Source organism: Phacochoerus africanus, chromosome 3, assembly GCF_016906955.1.
Source record: "Phacochoerus africanus isolate WHEZ1 chromosome 3, ROS_Pafr_v1, whole genome shotgun sequence".
NCBI lineage: Eukaryota > Metazoa > Chordata > Mammalia > Artiodactyla > Suidae > Phacochoerus > Phacochoerus africanus.
The window spans coordinates 147,924,684-147,933,207 of record NC_062546.1 but is presented as its reverse complement, the minus strand read 5'-3'; the positions used below and the strand labels follow the sequence as shown (position 1 = coordinate 147,933,207).

General features: G+C 40.9%; 1 long non-coding RNA gene across 1 annotated transcript; it reads left to right on the top strand.

Moving 5' to 3' along the window:
* The first annotated feature begins 1,190 nt into the window (after window positions 1-1,190).
* LOC125122233 (uncharacterized) lies at window positions 1,191-5,227 on the top strand. The gene is made up of 4 exons (XR_007133734.1): window positions 1,191-1,309; window positions 1,424-1,463; window positions 2,587-2,712; window positions 4,185-5,227. It is a non-coding gene; the product is annotated as an uncharacterized LOC125122233 (long non-coding RNA).
* The last annotated feature ends 3,297 nt before the right edge of the window (window positions 5,228-8,524 follow it).

The following is an 8,524-nucleotide window of genomic DNA, read 5'->3' as shown; positions in this document are numbered from 1 at the left end:
ACTCTTTTACTTGTTACAGTACAGTAAATGGGGTGTTTAATTTGGGATTCAATGTAGTCTAGTGTCAAGGTGCAGCAGTTTTATTACAGAAATACAATTTTATTGGAGGCTGAAGATTTAATTTCCACCTTACGTAGAGAGCCATAAATGGCATGCCTATTTTACATTTTGCATAGCATTTGGTATATGTAATTCCTGGTCTAATTTTAGAGTTTGAAAAGGTGGAAGAGTCACAATATGTAGATTCAAATGCTTCAACATTTCAGCCACAAATGCCATTTTAAAATGAGCAATTTTCTGTTTCTTAGTCATGGATTTGAAATTATTTCTTCCCTCCCCTGTTTGAATTCTGCACCACCTCCTTTCCAGTCCTTCCTAATTAGGTGAGCCACAAAGTCACCCAAGGAACACCCTTGGGTTGGAACAAATGCTTTCTTTGTTAAATCTACTAGTTGGTATTCTGCTTAATAGTCAGACGTTCAGAGGATGTGGATAGTTTGCCTTCTATTTTGCTTCATATTTGTCAGGGCCCCATGTAAACGTCTGTTCTGATGGGTGCATTTATAAATGTATTGTGAGGACTGAATTTGAAAGAAGAAATTCAATGATATTAGCTATAAAGCTACATCAACATCGAAATCCAAATTTGGGGAATTGTGTCATTCTTTTTCCTTCAAATGTGTTTATTACAAGAAACACACACACAGAAGCTGCCCTGGCATCTGTTTTCCCTTCGCAGCATTAGTTCTCTTCATCACCATTTCATACCTTCTACCACCAGGTGGAGCCCTTTGTTTATGGACATCTGTCCATTTCCTTTTTCTCCAAGATGCTACCAGATATATGGCTCCAGAGTTAAAAATAGTGTTGCAAACACGAAAATTTAATACCCACAGATAAAAAAGTAAAGCTTTTCCATGCATTAGTATAATAAACCTTGCCTTAAGAGTCCTCTTGCTACTAGATTTAATAGCTTTATACCCTTTCCTATTTACAATTTCTGCACACCAAACAGAAAATAATACTGTTGTGTGTGCCGTAAACAGTGTTGCTGCAGGTCTGTTTTATGTAGCACTGTCGCTTTTATAATCTCAAATATTTGTAAACTTTGGTCAAACAGTAAAAAAAAAAAAATGCTATGAGCCTCAGTTTTCTTCAGTATATTTCTTTAAAATATACACCTCATTGAGAAGAAAATGTTTTCCTTCAGACAAAAGAGAGTGGTGATTCAGCCGTAGGCAATACAGGGTAATGTCAAGTTCTTCTCTCAGTCAGATTCATCTCTCTTCGATTTGAGGTCCAGTGAAGGGTAAGTCATAATCTATCTTACTTTTGGTTCTGTTTAGGAGCTACTCCTAAATGAATACTATTAGCAAAGTTCAATTATTACATTGTTCAATTATTTCAACATTTTTATTTTAAGAGATCCATCAAAGATCTTTTCATGAACAAAAGACAGTAAGGTAAGAAAAATTTAGAAGCCTGATTTGCATGTGCAAATAACTGTGGAATGAGCTCACCTAGACTAGCTTGCCAGTGACCTCAACCTTGATCTGGAAAGATCATTTATTCACAAGTGAAACATTCACATTCGCTATGCTAACCCCGTTTTGGGTCTTTTCTCAAGGTAGATTACTAACGGTGACATTGGAGGGTCTATGAATAACATCTGCATTTACCAACACCAAGGAATTCCGTGTTTAACTGAACTATCATTTCTGCTGCATTTTTTATTTTAACCAGGGCGTGCTCTCTTTGTATCGTACGTATCTCAAATTTTGCTTGAGCATCTGCAAAGCAGTGAGCAGAGGAAGATCTGTGTGTATGTTTTATTGAATCCGTCCCCGGCCTGAGCAATCTGGCTTTTCTATCGCTCTTCAAACTGGTTCTGCGATCTGAGAGGGAAGGCTGTCTGCGAAAGAGCCCTCATACAACCAAATGCTGGAACCACCATTTTGCTGTCTGTTCGCACACGATGAAATGGTGGCACGGAAAACAGTTAACACATTGTGCCCATGAGAGTTGTCTTTGAAAGTAGTCTACTTGCTGATCCAAATATCGAGCTGCTTTTTAAAATATTGTTACCAAGGGACTAAAGATTTTCATTTTCTTTAAATACATAAAACCTCTGTGTGTGTGTGTGTGAAAGCATCGGCTGCGTACATTCAAGCTAGGGATAGAAAGAACTTGTCAAAAATGCACACTCAGGCTGAGAGGGAAAGCAAACCTGAATAAAAGCCCAGATCCTGAGAATCGCTTCTAACAGCTCACAAAAGCTGTACGGTGAATTTGGCCTTGATGCCTCCTTTCATTTTAACGTTCACGGCGTGCAACTGAGAGTGAGGAAATTTAAGAGAGTTGGTATTTTTTTCTTGTTTAAAAAAAAAGTCCCATAAAAATTAAATGCAGGCCCACATTTGACTCTCACCTGGGAACCCCCACACTCTCATTTTTTTATGGGAGGAAAGAAAAAAAAATAAAACAAGAACCCATGGTCCCTTCCTTTTCCACTTCTGCTCTTATTTTTAATCATTAAAAATGCTGCCTTGGCTGCATTTAAGTGTGGAAATTCTCATTTTTCTGCAGTGTTTCAGACTCACACAGACTCCTTGGGGACGCGGTGAGGAGCTAACCAATTGCACATGGGAAATGAGGATTTTCGTGGTTAGAAAAACTGCAGTGTTTGGTAATTTTCCACATGGAGTTGAAGTTGTGAGTGACTTTTCTTTCAAACATAATGACTTGAGCACTTGGTATAGAGCTGTAAGCTCGAATTTATTTGAACTCATGAAAAGGTCTTACAAATTTAACTTGACTTCTTTCTGTAAATGTTTCCAGTATTTTCAAGTGCATAATAAGTAGATTAAAACAGGGTATGTGCCCTCTCCACAACTGCCCCCGACAGAATTATAAAAGGCTACTGTCTATAAATAGAAATAGCCCTGGAGGACCCACCAGCAGGTTATGCAGTATGTGACATAGGCCACCTGGGACTGAGTTGAAACCACTAATACTTTCTTCACAGGATCACTGGCTAGAGTGGCCCAGGTGAAAAAAAGGGGAGGTTGACCTAACTACTTAAATTCGCATGTGTTCACTTTATTTTTTGCATTGAAATTAAGCACAAATATTCAGCTTTATCATTTAAACATATCGATACTCAAGTAGAGTGCATTACTTTTCATATTTGTAATGATTCATAGGGCATTATGTTATTACTATTTGCAGTTGATTTTCAACAAATACTAAAACTCTTGTGAAAAAATGAAGTTTAAATGTAAGGCTAGGGAGTTCCCATGGTGGCTCAGCAGAAGCAAATCTGATTAGTATCCATGAGGATGTGGGTTCGATTCCTGGCCTCGTTCAGTGGGTTATGTATCCAGCGTTGCTGTGAGCTGTGGTGTAGGCCGAAGACGCGGCTTGGATCCCACGTGGCTGTGGCTGTGGCGTAGGCGGGGCAGCTACAGCTCCGATTTGACCCCTAGCCTGGGAACTTCCATATGCTGCGGCGGGTGCGGCCCTAAAGAACAAAAAATAAAAACTAAAAAAATAAATGTAAGGCTAAGGAGAGGTTATTGGTTAAATGTTTCCCTGCTGTCCTTTATGAGATAAAATCAACTGATTTGTTTTGAAATGTAGCTCTTAAATTAAAATCTGCCTCCAACCAAGATGAATAGGTCTGGAGCTCAGGGAGCCAGTTTGCTTGTGTTCTTGACCTTGTACGACAGTCACCAGGAAGACTGTGTTCCCTTTTATAACAGCTGCTTTACAGTTTTGAAGACGTTGCTAGACTTTTCCGTGCACAATTTTAGTTGCCCCCATGTATCTTAAATCAAGCCAACCCAATAAATGTAGGGTTGTGGTTGTGAAATAAATGTCATGTCAGTAACCCTCCACCAGATATCAGAAGAAAGAGTATGTGATTGTTTAGTCCAAAAATTAAGTTTCATGTTTTTAATTGGTGTCATATCCTGTCCCAAGTCTATAGCGCTTAAATCAAAGGCGACCATGTTAACCTGGAAAGGAAACGTAATAACAACTCCTTTCATCCCCTGGCTCAAATGTTTTTATGCTCAACCCTAATTTTTGTTAAAACACTTTCAGGCAAAGACAACAGGAAACAGTAAACATGGCAACACCATGAAAATAATTTTCTGATGCACTATTTCTCTCTGTGTTCAAAGAGTGAGTTGTCCGGGCTGCAGAGGAAACTGCTGTATCGTTAAACCCAAGGCCGACGATGAAAACAGCCGCCCTTCCAGCAAAATAGATACCCCTCCTCATTTCATAAATCTTGTTTCCAACGAGACTAAAGCCAGGAACGGACTCTTGCTCACAGCAATGGCCTGAAACGTCCTGTATCAGGGTAGTCCGCTCAAAGGGACCCAGGGCACCCGGCAACAACCTCAGGGCCGGGGAGGTGATGGTAACCGACAGCCAGGGTCTGGCCCGGCTGCTCTAATTCCCAGCAAGACCTCCGCATCACAGCAGAGAATGGTAGACAAATAAAAACCTACACCACCGGCCATGAGCAAGAACCACAAACGCTGCTGTGACTGATCAAGACTTCAGCTGTCAAGAGTTGGCCAACTTCTCCCTCATCTTCTCCCCCTCGCCTGCCCACCCCCCTTCCCTCACAAAAAGCTTGTTAATGGTGGAGGGCCCAACAGGAAATGTTTTTACACCTAGCACCAAATGCTAATCCTTCACTGAAGCCTTCAGTATATTTAAATGTTTAGGTTACCGAGGCAAAAGGGATTCCAATAGACATTACTTAGGGAATGTGGAGATTTAACAATTTGGCTAAGCGTGTATACATTTATTGAATGTCCTCTTTAATTAAGGATTACCTTAAAAAAGCACATGACAATTCAAAGAGAAAGGGAATTTAATTATCATTTAAGCCATAACCAGCATGAAACTTTGTGTTCCTTCAACAGATGTTTGGGATGAAGGAGAGGGGTGTAAATAAATTCTTAGTAGATTATATAACATTTCTTAACACATCTAGATTCACATATTTCTTCATTTTCACAGAGTCCACATTGTATTGTCTTGAAATACTTTTTTTGTAGAACTAGATTTGACATGCACTTGTGATACATCAACCACTACAGATATCAAGCCATTCTAATCCAAATATGGATAAAAGATTCTGGTGAAAATTCTGCATTGTCTTATTTTGTAAAAAATGGTTTGAATTTTTAAGTACATTAATTGAATTAAATTCATGGTATTAAGTATTTACGAAAATAAAGACGTATATTCAGCATATTTATTATTTTAGTGAGTACCGGTGGATTTTTCAGCCCATGCATTGTTTTGCAGTTTTCGCAGAATCTCTTAGAGCAACTGAAAATGATATCCTTTCAAGAAAATTCCGACTTTATGAAATTTTTCCAAAGGTGTTTAGATTTAATACTTCAAATACATTTCCCTTTTGTGACATTCTTCTCTAGGGCTACCCATAGTCGTCCCAAACCCATTTTGAGGTCTCAGCTAAAAATGTCAAAACCAGAGGTCTTTCCAAGGAGCGGCTGGGAACACGGAGGCCCTTTCTGCACAGCCAGTCTGACAGGCCCCTGGGTCTCCATCAGGCCGGCCTCATGTGGATACACACAGCAGTTCTGCAAACAGAGAAGCATCTCATGCCCTTTCCCGGAAACAACACTTCCAGAAAAGATGCTGACCAAGAAGAAACAGCAGGGGTGAGAGAAGTGGCCATAGCACTGGCAAATCTTAACAAGCACTAATTAAATGTCGTGCTTTAAAAATACGGCTTAAGAAAGCCAAACACAATAACTTCTTACAGATGGTTTTAGGAACTAACAAGACCTGTAGGAAATGGTGCCGTCATTAAGATCAGTGTCCCCAAAGTCTCCTACAATCATTAGTGACGAGGTGCTGTGCACTTTAGGAAGAAATGATGAGAATCTGTCTGATGTGAAGCTGGTTATTTTTTTTCCCCCTCATTTGTCTCTGAAGGGAATTTTGCATCTGTTTTAGTGCATTACACAGTCAATTATTGAAACGGCCAGTCAATTGAATATAAAAAGAGCATTAGCAGCCTTGGAATCTATTTTTCCAATGAGGTACAAAGCCATGCTGAAAAAGAATTATGAATACTAAGAAGAAAGGAGCTGTGTTTTGTCATATCAATACCTCCAGTTCCAATACATTGTGGGCATTTGATAACTGATCATTTATTGAACAAACATTGCTTCAGTGGTTATGCTGTCGGACATGGGCTAAGTTTTGGAGATAAAGTGATCAAGAAGACAGACAAGGTTCCTGCCTTTTGGAATATAGAGCCTATGTGAAGATATTTGTTGAAGAGTTGTATGAATGGTTGGATGGATGGATGGATGGATGGATGGATGGGTAGGCAAATGATTCTTTAAAAAAAATGTTTCTCAGATACAGGTCTGATATTCCTTTAGGATTACACTCTTGGGCTGAGTTCATGCAAAGAAATGTAGAGCCAGATCCCCTGGTGAGATGGCACAAGACAAACCTGGTGGCAGTAACTGGCCTCAGCATCGGCCTGAAACTAGGTGCTGCCATGGCAGTCAGAACTTCAGATGATGGAGCAGCTAGAGTTGTCAGGTTGCCAGGATCTTAGAACTTGTTCAAGATTACTGTTAGAACTAGTGTTCTTGGTAGACTGCGAAAAAGCACTTCTGGTAATACGGGAAAATGCAAACCCAATACTTAAAAATTTTCAAGTATGACTTTAAAGTATGACTAAATATTAAAGGGTAGGTATATATCTGACTCTGTTGTTAAGAAGAGACCTCTTGGAGCCCCCACTGTGGTGCAATGGGTTAAGGATCCAGTGCAGTCACAGCTGCAGCTCAGATTTGATCCCTTGCCAGGGAATTTCCATATGTGGTAGGTGCAGCCAAAAAGAAGAAGAGATCTCTTTTTTCCAGGTATTGGTGTAATACCCCTGAGGAAGATAGATCTTACTGGCTCCAAATTGCCTTTCACTCTGGCCGACTTCTTATTCTCCTCACTGGCTTAAAAAAAATCCTATTCCAGGTGTTCCCCTCGTAGCGCAGTGGAAACAAATCTGACTAGCTTCCATGAGGACGCAGGTTCAATCCCTGGCCTTGTTCAGTGGGTTAAGGATCCCAAGTTGCCGTGAGCTGTGGTGTAGGTTGCAGGCGCAGCTTGGAACTGGCGTTGCTATGGCTGTGGTGTAGACCAGTGGCTACAGCTCCCATTTGACTCCTGGCCTGGGAAGCTCCATATGCCATGGGTCCGGCCCTAAAAGACAAAAAAAAAAAAAAAAATCCTATTCTAATTTATCATGTGTTCACCTGCTTAATCCTGCCCTTCTACACCTTATCTATACTCGTGATGCAAACTGGGGTTCGGCAGCAACATGACTGGTAGGCTAGGAAGACTCAGTGGAGGGACGGAGATGGTCAAGCCTCTTCTTTCCACAGCAGCTGGCTGAGCACATTGGGGATGGAAGGCGTATTGAGCTGTGGGCTCTGTCACAGAAACTTCAGGTAAGGCTCATTGGTTGGAACAACAAGTCAATCTAGCCAGGCCCTACAGGAGACGGGAGCAGAACTCAGAGGAAAAAAATCCTGCCAACTTGGCTGTCTTCCACAGAGAACTAGTTTACCTTTTCTAGCTGGTCGCTCTGGAATATAATGAAAAGGGATTTCGAAATGAGTGGGTTGATGGCCTAGGACCTGACCTCACAGAAACACCTGTGCCGAGTCACGCCTGTTACTCAACACACTTACCAATCACCAAGAAAGAATCCTTACTGGAAACAGTAAGAGAAAATAAACTTTGCATGTGATGCCCTTCATTTCATATATTCCCTTAACAAACAAGAAACTCTTCTGCATCATTTGCTGACTAGCTCTAGATGAGCAAGTTGGTGGCGGGGGGTGGGGGATGCGCCGGGGAGGCTGCTGAAGGAGGTATGAAAGGGAAAAATTATTGACGCTGTAGCATTAGGAATATAATCTGTCTTGGGAGAGACTAAAAGCTAAAGGAAGCCAGGCTGCTTTTCTCTAATGCCATTGGCTAGGACAGAGGGGTTTTGCAAATGCTGTTCATGAGGGTGGTGAGCTGATGATGTGGTGACAGAAGTGGCTACTACCCACCAGGTGATCGCTGGTACTGTACTCATTTCCTCATATTCAGTTCGTTATTTAATTGCCACACAAACCTGTTAAGTAGGATGCATTCCCACTTTACAGATAAGAAACTGAGGCTTACAGAGATTAATGAACACCTTGTAAATGGTGGAATATGGATTCCAGCTTCAGTCATCTGCTTCTGAAGCCCACTATATGGCCTCCCTCACATGGTATGATTGCTTCTATTTGAGGACATTTAATTTTTTTTCTTTTTCTTTTCTTTTTTTTTTTTTTTTGTCTTTTCAGGGCTGCACCTGTGGCACATGGAGTTTCCCCTAAGGGTCGAATCAGAGCTGTAGCCTCTGGCCTGCACCACAGCCACAGCAATGGAGGATCCGAGCCATGTCTGTGATCTACGC